The 15,759-nt window shown below is 34.9% G+C and overlaps 2 long non-coding RNA genes across 2 annotated transcripts; both read right to left on the reverse strand.

Annotated features, from left to right (window-relative positions):
- Positions 1-392: 392 nt before the first annotated feature.
- Positions 393-6,575, reverse strand: LOC104647424 (uncharacterized). The gene is made up of 2 exons (XR_741572.4): positions 5,749-6,575; positions 393-1,116 (listed from the first exon to the last, which is right to left on the reverse strand). It is a non-coding gene; the product is annotated as an uncharacterized lncRNA (long non-coding RNA).
- A 2,178-nt stretch (positions 6,576-8,753) lies between these two features.
- On the reverse strand, positions 8,754-11,954 carry LOC138348576 (uncharacterized). Its single transcript, XR_011221313.1, has 2 exons — positions 10,827-11,954; positions 8,754-9,129 (listed from the first exon to the last, which is right to left on the reverse strand). It is a non-coding gene; the product is annotated as an uncharacterized lncRNA (long non-coding RNA).
- Between the last annotated feature and the right edge of the window lie 3,805 nt (positions 11,955-15,759).

A 15,759-nucleotide genomic window follows, 5' to 3' on the forward strand; every position in this document is an offset into this window, starting at 1 on the left:
GATCCACACAGATAAGTTTCAAAGTACCTGAGAGGGAAAACAACTCAGAGGCAGATTTGTCACTACAGATTCAGAATACAAAATGAATGATATCACATAGAGAGCATATAAACACACAAGTTGCTTTGTTTTAGGACATCTTCAACTCACATGTAAGGACGGAAACACATTATTTAACAAGAAGGACTTTGCTTGTTTAGTTTTCACACTGTCTCAGAAAGGTTAAATCACGTTTGAGCTACAGTCTTCTTGTAGTTACTCTTTGACGTTTGTTGATTTGGTCTACGTATCTTCTCGTCACATAAAGGGGGAGAATGAAAATTATTAAAGATAGGGTCAGTCCTGGGAAGGCTACCTACGTATCTCACAAGGAGAATTCAAGCCTAACGTAGTTCGAGTACAAGATAAAATATTTTCATTCATTCATTCGTTACGATTACAAGGAAAATGAAAGGCAACAGTAGAGCTTTTAAACAATAAAATGATGACGTCACATTCATCATTTCCGTTCTTGTTGCAGCATTAGTCTCATCCTTCCGTACGTCCTAGGAATGGAGGCCTGTAGACGATTTCCTTGTTGTCGTCATCCCCAGTCGCTTCAGGGTGAGCATTATCGGGACCACTATTAGCCCCTTAATCATAAACGGGGTAATTTTCGCGCATTTTCTGAAGTTCATCAATCATGTTGCTATGGAAGGCTTTGTTCTTCTTCCTCAGTACAACCATCCATTCTCTCATAGAGATGAGTTATTCCATTTCCATTGTCAGCTCTTCATGAAGTAACATGCTGTTAGCTAACAGAGAGGCGGTCTTCGATTCTATCCTCGCCTCTCTCGCTTCTATTACCTGCACTTTCACCCGAAACTTGTCCAACTTCTCTCGCAAGTCTTTTGTGTCCATCTCAACATCTTTCTTTCTCTTCATCTCTGATGTCAGATCCTCATCCAGAGTCACGGTTGCAGCTTTGTAAATTGCGGTGGCCATGTAGATTCTGAGCCCTTCCTCCTTTGCTTCTTAATTTTTGAAGTGATCCGTTCAATCTTTCTTTGTAGTTCTTCTCCAGTGAGTTCCATCTGGATGTTCTTACCTTTGTCCATTGCAGTGATTTTTCCTTTCCTGAGATGGTAGAGTAGTGTTTTAAGATTTGAGGTATAGGATGTGTCTTTTGAGTGTGAAACTTGAGACTCAGAAATTTTGACCGAACATTTTGTAACGACGACTTGTTTGTATATATCATCTGAAAGTTTCTGGAAAGGAGTGGGTTTACGATATCATCATTAATAGCAACATAACACATAAGTAGTTAAACACATATATCGTGTCCTAAAACATATAGAGGGACACTTTTGTGCCAAGGGTAGGCCTAGCACATTTGAATAATGTACGCGTGAATTGAACAAAATAAACAATCTCCCCTTCCAAAATGAATTTCACAAGTTAATAATGTTCATAGAGGGGAAAATAATGGATAATACATTAAAGAAAAACCCACGTGGGGGACATTTAAAAGTGCATTAAAGGCAGGCCCACGCAGGGGCTAAAATGACAAATACATATTGAAAAACCAACATAGGGAAGAAATCCACTATATCTCTCCAGATGGTCCTGCTTCGTCGTCGTCCCCCTCAGTCTTGTATTACTGAAACATATATCATAGCATCAGCAGGAATCCTTCACCTAAGCGTCATTTTTCTTCCAAGCTTTCGTATCGCATCCTCTTGATTTTCTTCTTGACCCAAGCATCGAAATTGTCATAACCACGCCATAGTCTTTCCACCTCTTGAGTCGCCTTCTCTAGAGTGTCTTGGTTCTCAAAAAACTTAGCGTACACTTCTTGGGCCTCTTTCTTTATCTCTTGTAGCTGGGCCATTGCTTCGGCTTTTCTGTCTGTTACGCTGCAAAAGTTGCACGGTTTTTGGGAGAAGATGCTTTGTATGTCCTTCTTCAGACATTCTTTGTAACCATTGTGATACCCAGCATTGAATCGGTAAGGGGCGACGTTGTTTTTGTCCATACGCTTGGCACTTTTCCATTCTCTAAATGTTTCTGACGCGTCTTGCACTCTATCGTCTCCAAATTCATATGCATGACCACCATAGTACGCCTCTTTGGGTACAATTTGTCTCCTCCTGAACTTTCACAAGACTTGAAAGAGTGCATAAGGGAGCATTCTCTGAATAACTGGTAGAGGAAGCACAATCTTTATGCGGCTTTCCACGACAACTTCTTTGGAAATGAAACGGTTCAGCATCCATTGGAGATCTTCTTCTCTCGATTTGGAGAAAATTTGAGCCCATCTTCCCCTAGTTCTCCGATTGTCCATATTTGCCCAGTACAATATGTCATTCAAATAAATAAGGGTGTTTTTGTTGTCAAGAGTATGCAGCTCCCGAGTCCCAGCACCTTTTGCTAAATGGCTGAAGATCCACCACTTAAGGAGCAAGTTGCATTCTTGGAAGTATCGATACCCCTCTTTGCATTTTCCGTGGGTTCGATACATATCGAAAAAGATGACTGGAGCTTTAGGGTAGTACTTTGTTATACCTTGGTTCTCATACTCTTTGAACAAAGTATGCGTGAGTGGTATAACTCGGGTATTGATACTCAAACTTGGACCATGTGGAAATACCATTGTACCCAATAACGCTACAACAAATGCTAATGGACGAATTTCATTCCATTTATTGTAGGAAATCTTGAACTCTCAGTTGTAAGTGGCGTAGAAGGTTAAATGTCCGTGTCATATACAAAGATCCCTGAATGCTGCGTGGGATTCTTGGCACTAGTAGGCAAAGTCTTTTCCCAACCCGAACCAGTCAACAATATTTTCTATAGAAGACTTATTAGGGATAAAGATATCTTCTTGTTTTCTTGAAGTCCTTTCTATCTCAGTACCTACTATGTCTACACAGTCTCTGATCTCCTCCAAATTTGGGGTAATTTCGGCAGTTCGAATTGAAACACCATTCCTTTTCTATCCCAATATCTTAGACTAAACAATAATAAATAAAAAATAAAAAACAGAAAATAAAAAGGCGACAAGGGCTTAGGCCCAAAATAAGTACAATATGATGATTAAAATAAATTTTGGGCTATTTTGCCCCAATCCATTCAATTTTTCCGACTTGATTCGGATCCTTCATCCTTTGACCTATTCTGTGATTCTACAGGGTTGAATCAATGGAGATTTTTGGGCTTTTAAGTCTCTCTCTCTCGAGATGCAAAGGGAAGTGAGAGTTTATATCAAACTCGCACATATTTTTACATGAAACAAAATAATGATAGGGATTAGTGCTCCACGATTTTTAAGTAAAGCATCAAAAGACTGTAAATTAGTCCAAAAGAAAATCAAAGATGCCAACGAAAACTACTTTGGTGAATAGATAAACAATTTTGCCGGAATCACGAAAAATAAAACCAACAAATTGAATGTGCTCTTTGAAATAAAGTGTCACATGGGAAATTTTGAAGCAATTAATACCATAGCAAATTATTTGAACTGAGATAAACATGTCGTGAGTCAACATCAAATAAAGATAATAATAATAAATAAATAAACTATGGGCCCGTTTGGATGAGCTTAATAAAAGCAGCTTTAAAAAAGTACTTTTGAAAGTGCTGAAACTTATTTTTAAAATAAGTAGTTATGCGTTTGGATAAAAGTGCTGAAGTTAAAAAAATTGTTGATGTGTTTGGCAAGTAAGTGTTGATAAAAAACTTTTTCATTCATTAGTAATAGTAATTGTCTATCATCCACACGTGAAAAGGGAAAAATAGAAGAAAGAGATGTTAGGATTATGTGGATAATTTGGAAATTGTTTAAAAATATTAAGGATAAAAAGGTAAAAATGTGATCAACTTAAAACAGTTTATAAGCTGGAAAAAAAGCACCCCTACCCCAGCTTTTAACTTTTAGCTTAAAATAAGTTTTTTCAACTTAAAATAAGTTATTTTGAGGATTGTCAAACAACTAAATAAGTCAATAATCAGTTTTTAAGTCAGTTTGACCAGCTTTTAAGCTGAGCCAAACAAGCTCTATGACATATGATAAATGGGCACACTTAGCCATTCATGGTAAACTGTGCTCTGCAATAAAGAAATGCTATAAACTAAAGGAATAAAGTAGCTTAGCATATTTTGACTAGCAAATAACAATACTGCAGAGAAAGGATTTATACCCTGCTATTCACTTATACCGATATGCACATCTTATCATATTAGCAGGAATAAAAATAATATAATCAAGTCATTTTGTATCACACATCATTATATTTCATGTTTTATTTGTTTCTTTTTTAAAAAAAATCACACAAGGGTTGGAGACAAGCATGAATAGGCTACAGGAATCCTCGAGCCATTTTACAGTTTTAGCCATCAAAACATACCAAACTATGCTTTATTCATCTTTTTATTACGAGATATACAGAGACTATACATCCACCAGAAATCAGAAACGCCACGAAAAAGGATTTCTAACTTCAGGACTGAATAACAGCTTTATTTGATCACACAAAAACCCATATTTGCTGAAAATTCAGACATATAGAAACAAACACTGGGCAGGCAAGAGAAGATATTGATATGGTCGAAATGATATACCACGGACTTAAAACAAAAAATAAGCAATATCTAAGAAACTCGAGATATCAATGTCTTGCTTCAACCTTCCAACCTAGTATAAGAACTAAGAAAGATGACTTTCGACATTCAATCCCTATAACAAATTTGTGATTGACGAAGACAAACTAAAACTTAGTATGACACTTCCAAATTCAATCCCAGATATAATAAAAAAAAGGGCAACAACAATTTTCCTTTTATCCCTCCAGAGACTCAACCATATGTTCAAGTCACAACAAAAACTCAACTCATAAAACATTTAGAGACAAGTGAAAAAGGTGCACCAATTTACGTTAACATTCGCATACATTTAACACACACAAACTCATATGACCAAACATCTAACAGTGACACGTTAAGAGTAAAAATGCTTGAACCAAATAAACAATGGAAAACACATAACGGCGAAATGGAAATTTGAAGGATCGGATTCCCAAAACCAAACAAATATGACAAGATAGAAAAGGGTAGCCACAACTTAATCTCAAATAAAGATACAATTTTAATCTCAAAGGGGTATATAATACAATAACCAATTTCCATATGAGACGTTTGAGAAATCATCTTCATTTGAAGAAAACGCAGCAAACAACATCAACACTAACGAAATGAGTGCTCATTTTTATATTTTATGACAACTAAAACGGGGAAATACAGATTCAAACTTCCAAAACAAGTACGAAAAAAGGAAGATGAAAGAAACTCGAAACAGAGAAAATCAACTTCGATGAGATCGCTTTAAGAAGTATGCAATATATCAAATGATTTTCTGTTACAAATAACAACAATACCACGATACGGTAATAGGTCTATCAAAAAATGGAAAAATACGAAGAGAACACTGTACACAAGTTTGCAGAAGAACCTTAAAATATACATCAATAATGTCACAAAAAAGAAGGAATAACAGCGTACAACTGGAGCAAAGAACTTCTTTATGATAAAATTACGAAATGCTAAAATATTAAAACAAAATGGCAAAAGACTTCATGGATAGCACCCATACAGTAAGCAAATAACACATGATTTAGACATACATGACAATAAACTCTTTAATGATCATTATAGCAGTAGGAAATAAAAGGGAACACAGAGAAGTCAAAAAATAGAACATAATTAGTGGTTTACCTTTTATGATGCAACAAAAAGAGACAACGATGAGCGCCAAAGAAAGAAGTGAGTTCCACACAAACGGAACAACCAATGGTGAAAAGAAGACCCAAGTTCGAGCAAAGTATCTACTCCAATTCTGAAATCGAGTGAGCCATTTCAAGAGTATTTCATATGGATTTCAATCACGTAAACTTGTTCTTAATATATTAAGTAGCTTTCGGAAAGTTCCTCCTCTTCTTGTATGGGATTTCGGCTGGTCTTCTTTCTCGAGAAAATTTTCTCTCAAAAAAAAATTTCCTTTACTAAACAAACTCTCTGTTTCTTTCTCAAAAACTAATATCTTCAACTTCACCCCCAAAAAAAAAACTCCCAGAACAAAAAAAAAGAGAAGAGAATTATATATGGGAGGGTAAGGGTTCAAAACGAAGTGAGAAAAGGGCCCCCACCCCCTTTTCAGGCCCACAAAAATTTGAATTTTCAAAGCTTCAAATCCTATCAAAAGATCGAATATTCGTTCAATTCTAAAATTTTGACCGAATTCCCAGCGAGGTGGAGGGACAAGATTTATTCTTTGTACTGGGCAGGCGACGTGGAGTTATCTCGCTTTTGCAAAGATGAAAGTGTCTCGCATTGCTGCTGAAAAATCGTACGAGTGAGGGAAACGTTGAGGAAATAAGAGAAAGTTTGCAGTTTACGCTCACTGCTCCTCTCTGCTTTTGCTTTCTATGTGAATTCCGTCAATTTGGGAACGTTGGAGGGTTGTCGTTTGCTCCTATGGCTGATGTCGTTTGGAGAAGCTATGAAGACGCTGTGTATCACCGCTTGAAGGAGATGTTTGGGATGTTCTGGAGACGTATTCAGGTTCTCTTTTAGGGGAAAATATTTGGACTGGATCGGGTCACGAAGTAAGGTGGGCTGGGATGGGCTGTTGGATGTATTGGAATGGTTTGGATTAAATTGCTCATGATTAAATTGGATAAGATGTCTGATATTGGGTTGAAGGGAGGGAAAAGGGTTGGGTCTCTGCGTTGTTTGAAGTGGGCCTCTAGAATAATAAAAGAAGGCCCAAATGTGGTCTTCTAATTAAGGATTTTACAAATTTATCCATATTAAATTGTAATTGTCCAAGGATTAAAATTTAAAAGTAAGGCAAATTAATTAACGAGTTTCCTAAGGTTAACAAAAATAAAATAATTAATTCGGATATAAACTAAAGATTCAAAATGTAAGCTAAAATAATTAACCAAATATTCATACAAAATACTACTATCATTAATATTTTTTTATATTTTGAATATTCATAAATTTAAATAATTATACGAACAATTGTGTAAGACATATACGCTAGCTAAGACAATATAAGAAATGTCAAAACCTTATTTTAAATAATTCACAATCTTAAACTTTATTTATTACTATCATTATATATATATATATATATATATATATATATATATATATATATATATATATATATCTTAATTTATAAAATTAATTATCTTAAATTGTTTAAACTCGAGAAGCTAGCTAGTTAATTACAATCAAGGAGGCACAAAATTGGGTGTCAACAATCCCTGTAACCATGATATCTCTTCTACATGCACACATGAAATACTAGATGGACTCCCTATAGGTTAGGAGGTTAAGTTAATTTGTAAGCTATTGGTCCTACACATACAAGAATCTGAACTAGACAAATGTATCTAGGACTAAGATTGCCCGTCATGCAAAATCTCATCACCCATTTTTTGGGTGATACTTTAAGAATAACTCTCCCAGTCTGAAATGCCATGTTTATTACCTTATGGTCCACATACTTTTTTTTGTCTATTCTACATTGCTAAAAGCTTATCTTGAATATTCCTCACTTTATCTTGAGAATTTTTCTCAAAATCAATCCCCAAATGTTTCATATCTCAAACCTCAAACCATCCTATGGGTGATTAACATGCTCTCTATAAGTGTGTCGAACAATGCCATATCAATGCTGGAGCTGTAACGATTATGATAGGAGAACTAACACAAACATAGGAACTTATCCCAACGTCCTCCAAAGTCAATCGCATATGCCATTAACATGTCCTCTTACACTTGGATAATTCTCTCTTACTACTCGTCTGTCTTAGGACGAAAAGTCACACTAAAATTGAGTTTTTTAGCAAATTCATCATGTAATTTCCTCCAAAACATGGATCCAAATTACATACCACAATCTAAGATAATAGAAAGGGGTACATAATGAAGCCTAACTATCTGTTTCACATAAACCATAGATAAATCTTGAGCAATATAATCTATTCAAACAAAACTAAAGTTTGTTGACTTAGTAAATTTATCGACCACTACCAAAATATAACAAAACTTTCCCAAAGTCTTAGGGAGACTAACTTCAAACAGAAATCTACTATTTCCCACTATTAGTCCTAAATTAGCATTTTTTGAAGCAAACCTCTAGGCAGTTGATGCTCATAATTTACTTGATGACAATTTTTGCATGTAGGCACAAACTCAGCTATAGATTTCTTCATGCCTTGTTACCACGAAAATCACTTCAAATCTCAGTTGTTTTATCGAAAAATTACTTTTCATAAGTTTTTGACTTTTTAAAGTAGCAACTTAATTTTGAGAAGACTAAGAAAACTTTTATTTTCAAAAGAGTTAGCAGAAAAAATCAATGGAAAACTTTAGGAGATGGTTCGGGGATTTCTATTTATATTTTAGTAAGGGGTCAAGCACCTCAAATATCCGCTTAACACGGTTTTCCGGCAATTAACTTATTTGACAAAATTTCTAACTTAAATTTATTATAAAGTTTATTAGGATTTGTTTTCAAGAACGGATTTATTATCTAAGTAAGAATTGGTTTGCAAGTTTATTCATCCTTTTAGAATTTGGTTTTAATTATTTTTAAGTCGATAATACATTTATAGCGTTAGAGGGGGTTTGGGTTCTTTAACCCTAAAACTAGTGACAATTAATGAATAAGTAATTAAGCAAATAAAGAGAGAGACAGACAGACAGAGAGGGAGAGAGATTGGATCCAACCCAGGTTCTGTCCTCCTGGACCGGTATTGGATCCATTTGTTTCCGGTTATTGACCTATTTGAATTTTTGGGCCTTTGACCCATTTCCACCAGTCCTAGACTAGGCAAAAATTAGTAAATACAAAATAGGAAATATGACAAGGGCTTCGGCCCAACATAACAAAATATAACACTTACAAAAATAAAAAAACATTTGGACTGTTCGACCCAACTTCTTCAATGTCTTCAGCCTCTTCAAGCCATTTCTATTTCCAAATTTGTCCGCCTGTTTTCGACTCCAAATGAGTAAGATGGAGCCTCCTTGGCTCGGAAAGATTGTGTGGAAATAAATGGGGGGTTGGAATAGTATGATCTTATCCCATAATTCATGCAGGGGATAAGGAATAAACAGTTAATAAGTGACTCAAGACATATGAATGTAAATAAAATTTCCACTAATGGTAAACAAAGATAACGAATTATAAGACTATTTTATGTGTTGACAAGAGAAGCCCGCATATCGTTCATTGAAGAAAGTCAAAATAACAAACATTTTCCCCTTGGCGAATAATTAACTCCAGACGATAAATGGATACACATAATGAACTCACAAGATCAATAAAAATGACAAAAAAACACGACATTAAATGGGATTAAAAATTTATATATGCACTTATTAATAAAATAGTATTAAGCGGAGCGAGAAACGACATGAATAAACAATGGATTTCGTTGTTTTTACGAATTCAAGTAAAGGAAAGGAAGAAGAAATAACCAATTTTCTTCTTCACACTTTGATCTAATCATGACGCAAGTAAAATAATAAACTCACAATATTTCGAACAAAACAAGGCACCCTATAAAACACTAGAGTATTTTGTTTTCAAATTTAATCGCCACCTACCCGTGATATGAGAAAATCTAAAATAAGGCAGCAAACACAGAGATGAAGATGAGTAGTAACATAAACATGAAAGTAAGCTAAAGAAACACTTCAATTCTCACATTTTACTTAATGTAAAAAAAAAACAGATGTTGAATACAAATTATTGCGACAGATTAAAAAATTTGGAAACCCATCACAATTCACAAACTAGACGACTTGCCGACTTAACTTGCTAATGTAAACACATTTTCTTTACTAAGGTTTGAAAAGCGAGGGAACAAAAGATAACAAAATCAAGGCAGGTCATATTGGGCCGCAAACTTACTGGAACACTAAAAGAAATATATAGGGTCAAACTGTGAGAATAGGCATGCAAATTTATGATATGTACTAACTATTTTAATTGATTTGAGGACTTAGCATAGACAAATAGCCAATAGAAAGTTAAATAGAACATCTAATATATAAACATGGTCCAAGCAGATCAACACAAACATATTGACATTACATAGTAAAGTCGAAGAAGGAAAGGGAGACAAAAACCAAGATAGAAACTAAGACACAACATGCTATATAACGATGCTGCAAACCGACACATTTAGATCATAGAATCACATAGAAAACCTAAGAGAGAGAACGGTACAGCTAAAGCTTCATGCTAAAAGACCGCTGATTTTCAAAGTTAAGTAACATTGATTCCACAATTCTCACAAATGGCTAAAATAAGATGCTATATAAAATTAATAATAAATAAAGTAACATATGACACTGCATCTAACTCAATGAGAACTAATGTAACACGTAATCTTCATACTAACAAATTTCCATGAACCTCCAAAACGACAACATTATAGAAATAAAATAGATGAAAGAAACTCTTATGTAATTAGAGAGAATGAGAGAACGAATATTATAATTTGAAGGTAATGAGGGAGTCATCTCAGGAACAAAACACTAAAAGTGAATTCAAACGATGGAGGGAGGATTAGTGATGCTTATACACGACATATTCTTAATTCTAAAAAGTCTAATCAATATAATCTTCTCGAAATCGCCTTGACAAACTAACGAATCAATTATTAACAGTGAACTAGTCATTAAATCAAACTTTACTGACATCAAAACATTATAATCTCAAACATAATAAGATGGCAAGGACGATATTATAATGAAGGAAGTATTACCTTCTTCTTGGCAGCGACACTGAGACGAGAACGAGCAGGAAATTGGCGAGCTTCCACACAAATACAAACACGAACATCAGTCAGAAAAACCCAAATAGAATCCCCACACTCATCTAAAGTATGGGAAATACCGGCGATGGAAACACGGAAAAATTTAGGCCAAAACAAATGCTTCCTTGTTTTCTTAACGCATTTTAATATGTCACGACTATTTGCTAAGAGAAACACTACTGTAACTCAAAATATGTCCTAAACTCCTCTTTCTGTTGCAAAAAAATTAAAACGAAGAAAGATGGACACAAAAAAAGTCTCAACTCAAAATTTCTTTTCTTCTTTGTTCAAGAAAACTAAACAAAATATTTTAATAGTTCTCTTTCCAAAATTGATTTTTCCCCACTTTCTGATTCCCAAAATTTCTCAAGAAGACCACTCACAACATCTCTAACCCCTAAAACCATCGGAGAAGAGGGTATTTATAGGGGAATTAACTAGGGTTTTTGGATTAGGAAGGCGGGGAAAAATCAGAATAAGACTGGGGCAAATTCGTTATCTCCTCTTTCATTTCAAATTGGTAATCCCTTAAAGGGATAAGGCTGAAGTTGTCACTGGTACGATCTTCGTATAATTTATCAACAGGAAAAGGATGGGAGTCGTCCGATTTTGATCCAAAGATGAGCGAATCGTTGAGGTATCAAGATCTCTCCTGTCCTTCGTACAAACAACCGCCTTTTCCTGAAGATCGTACAAGCAGGCATCAAAAGGGAAGGAGACGCATGATACCTTGTTCCGTCTATTTTATTCTGCGTGGAGAATACAAGGCGTAGGGACTGGCAGAGCGCGTATAGGATGGTTCGACGATTTTCACTCATTTCTCCACCTAACGCCGTGGAAGCGATTTGACGCGCTAAGCATTTTGTCGCTTGCAAACTGGTGAAGAAAGACAGCCGTGGAAATCCTTTTTGGGAAACAAAAATCTGGGTCGGTCAAAGTTAGAAGAGATGGACTGGGATTATCAAATTGGTTATGGGATAAGATGAGGGAAAAATAATGGGCTGCTAGTGTGGGGAATCTGATCCCTTTGCATTGAAGCTGGGCTGAGGACAAATTTAAGACGGAAGGCGGGCTAGTATGGGAAAGAAAATTGGGTTGGCAAAAATAGTTGGGCTAGGAAATCAATTGGAATTAAATAGGAGATGGACTACTCAAAAATAAAAGGCCTAAAATGGTTTTGTCTAAATGGATTAAATATTTGGTAACTATATGAAATTAATTAACATAAATTAATTAAATAAGCTTCTTAATTTTTGATGAAATAAAATAATCGACGTGATTATAAAATAAATAATTCAAAACATGTAAACTGACTTAGCAAAGTATTAAACCTAAAATAAAAATCCTTTAGAAAAGATTTTAGAATAAACATAAAATATATTAGTTATATATAATAAGGTAAAACATATATTAAAAATTATAACTTGCAAAACTATACGCACACACACACACACGCGCATACACACACATACACACACACACACACACACACACACACACACACACACACACACACACATATATATATATATTATTTTGAATCGTTGAAAATTAGGAAGCTCGATATTGGGGAGTGTCAAAATTGGGTGTCAACATCAGTATATCTTCATCACACTCGGATGAACAAAATACCCCAAACAATTATATTATGTCAATAATTTCTAAATTTATTCATCTAATATATGAATAGAAATCCTTTCATTGAAGCTGAGCACACCCCCACATCTAAAGTCACATCTTGTGTCTCAATAGACACTATTTTTTATTTGAGCTATAAAAATTCTCATCCTCATGTTTTTTGGCCTTGATCTCCTTAGTGAATGTGTCCCTAATCTCAATGCTAGCTAACAACCCGCCGTTCAATGATATTTTCAACTGCATGAACCTAGAATTCAAGGTCTGAATTTCTTTCGACATATGATGCTTCGATACACTTAAGCAAGTTTGACTAGACATACTCATTACATACTCACTTAGTGCGTCTTCAACTACATTAGCCTTACTTGTATGAAATTGGATGGTCACATATAATCCTTGAGTAACTCCATCCACCTTTGCTATCTCAAATTCAGATCATTTTAAGTGAAGAAATGTTGTAGAATGCGATGAGTAGTAAAAACGTCACACTTGACACTATAGAGGTAATTCATCATAATCTTACGATCAAACATTACCACATGAAACTCTAAATCATGTGTAGGGTAATTACTCTTGTGCACCTTCAACTGTCAAACACTACTATAAAACACTGCATTTAGCAACGAACGTCGTTAATTCGTCACTAAGTGGATTTAGCAACGGAATTTACTTTTTAGCTACAAATTTTCATGTTGCTGAATCAAGATTTTTATTGGTGGCGATGCATAAGCTATAACATTCTTATGCTGCAGTAACACTACACACAAACCTTAGAGGAATGCATCACAATAAACATTAAAATCATTACCATCCATTCATAGTGCTAGAATTGGTGTTGTGTTCAAAAGAAACTTCATCTTTTGAAATCTCTCATCAAATTTTTTGGTAAATTCAAAAGCTACCGCCTTTTGGGTCAACCTTGAAAAAGATCTGGTAATAGAAGAAAAGTAATTCACGAATCTATGAGAATAGCTAGCAAGCCTCACAAAAATCCTTACTTCAGTCAAGAGCTAGGCCGAACGTAATTTTAACCGCTTCAATCTTTTGGGTATCTACCTTTACCCCTTTCCGTAAACTACATTCTCGAAAAAGAAAATTGAATTTAACAAAAATTCACACTAAGAAAATCTTGCATGCAACTTTTGTTTCGCTAGAACACCTAGAATAATATTAATATGGTTGATTTAGTCATCCTCACTGTTAGAATAAACAATAATGTCAAAAATAAATACTATCACAAACTCATCAAAACTACATGAGCATTTGTCAACCAAAAAGATATCACTATGAACTGATAGTTCCCATTGTTGGTCCTTAATGACGTCTTTGGTAAATTTTTGAGCCTAATTTGATCAAATGATAGATAAAAATGATGCACCTTGTAACTGGTCGATAAGATTATCCATCCCAAACAGTTGGTACTTTTTTTGATTTATAACCTCATTCGATTGTTTGTAATATATGCACATCTTCATACTATTATCTATTCTCTTAACAAACAAGAAAGGACCACCCCAATCGGATGCACTAGGACAGATGAAACCCCTATCATAAAGTTCTGGGATTTTAGTTTTAAGCTCTCTCAACTCTACTTGGGTCATGCAATATAGAGGTATCAAAATGCATCGGGTACCATGTTTAAAGTCAATGAAAAATCTATTTCCCTATAGGGGGCTTACTATGAAAATCAGTAGGGAACACTTCTTTAAATTACAACATCACAAGAATGGACTCAATAGTGGCAGACTCAACCTTAAAAACTCAAATATGAGCAAAATATTCCAAACAACCATGCCCCACCTATTTACTTGACCGAATGGTGGAAATATCTTAGCTAGTTTAGGATTTTACAACCCTTCCCATATAATTTTTTCATACCGGGGATTTCTAGTGTCATATACTTAGTGTTAAAATTAAGTACAATAATATAGCGGGACAACCAAGTCATGACTAAGATTATATCAAAGTCAATCATATCCAAAATGGCAAATCATCCCAAGTCTGAAAACACATAAATAATATTGGACAAGCATGATAAACATGATTGACTATGAGAGACTCTCCAACCTGGGTAGAAACATGGATTGGGGGGCATTAAGAATATCACAAATCATAAAAAATCCAAGGAAATCTAAACGGATAAATAAGAATAGTAGAACTCGAATAAAATAACAGATTAGTCATTTGGTCATATACAAGAATAATACATGTGATCATCGCAAGATACGCCTTCGCCTCTGTCATCCCGTAAAAGGCTTAACATTGAGCCTTATAATCCTGAAGGGTAACTTCCATGCTTGGTTTAATTTTATCTCTACAGGAATTGCCATTTCCCAGACCTCCACAACCTCACTAGTTTCCTCCATGACCATCTTGTGAACGTCCTTGGCCATTATTACCATTTATCATCGGTACCACTACTCCAGACTGTTGTGCACGAAATCCAACATGCGCAGTTAGGGACAATATCTCCTCACGTGCCCAAGATCCCCAGAATATTATCAAGTGCTCTCAAAATATAGCCTTCTGCTAGCCGTAGATGCAAATCCCTGATTGGCCTGAATAAAATTTTGAGGTGGGGTTCCCGAGTAATTATGATCACTAGATATAAATTTGGATCAAGTAATAGAATTAAAGGAGACAAGAGAAAAATAGAGAGATCTCCTAAAGTCCTATAGCTTCTCGAAGAAAAGTACATATGTTTCTCTGCCATTCTGAAAGACTCCACTAGATTAATTTTTGGTACACCAAGATCACCGAACATAGGGATATGATGTAAACATTGTCATGATCAAGTTCGTCCTGATTGGTACCCACAATAACCCTCTGAAATGATAACCATTAATACTAATTATCTTACCCAATAACTAAACATTTAAATATACAAAATTATTTTTAATGAAAAATCAAATGAAGTTCCAATAAAATCCAAAGGTACAAAAAAAACATCTAATGCGGAAGAACAACCCCTAATACCTGAAAGTCAATGAACAAAACTTTTTAAAGTTCAACAAGTCTGAAGAAATAGATTCAAGAAATTAGACATACAAATATCTATGTAGAAAGTTTGAGTTCGAAAGAATGGACTAAATCATAAAGTACTCACTGCAACCTACAAGAACTGGCTCACGCTTGAATTTGATTGATCATTGATCTCGTAGATGAGGTTTGTCAGTAGCGGCATGAAGATTTGTTGCTATTTTGCTCGTTCTAGGTTTACAAACTAATAATTCAATTGGGGGGA

This window comes from Solanum lycopersicum, chromosome 5, assembly GCF_036512215.1.
Source record: "Solanum lycopersicum chromosome 5, SLM_r2.1".
NCBI lineage: Eukaryota > Viridiplantae > Streptophyta > Magnoliopsida > Solanales > Solanaceae > Solanum > Solanum lycopersicum.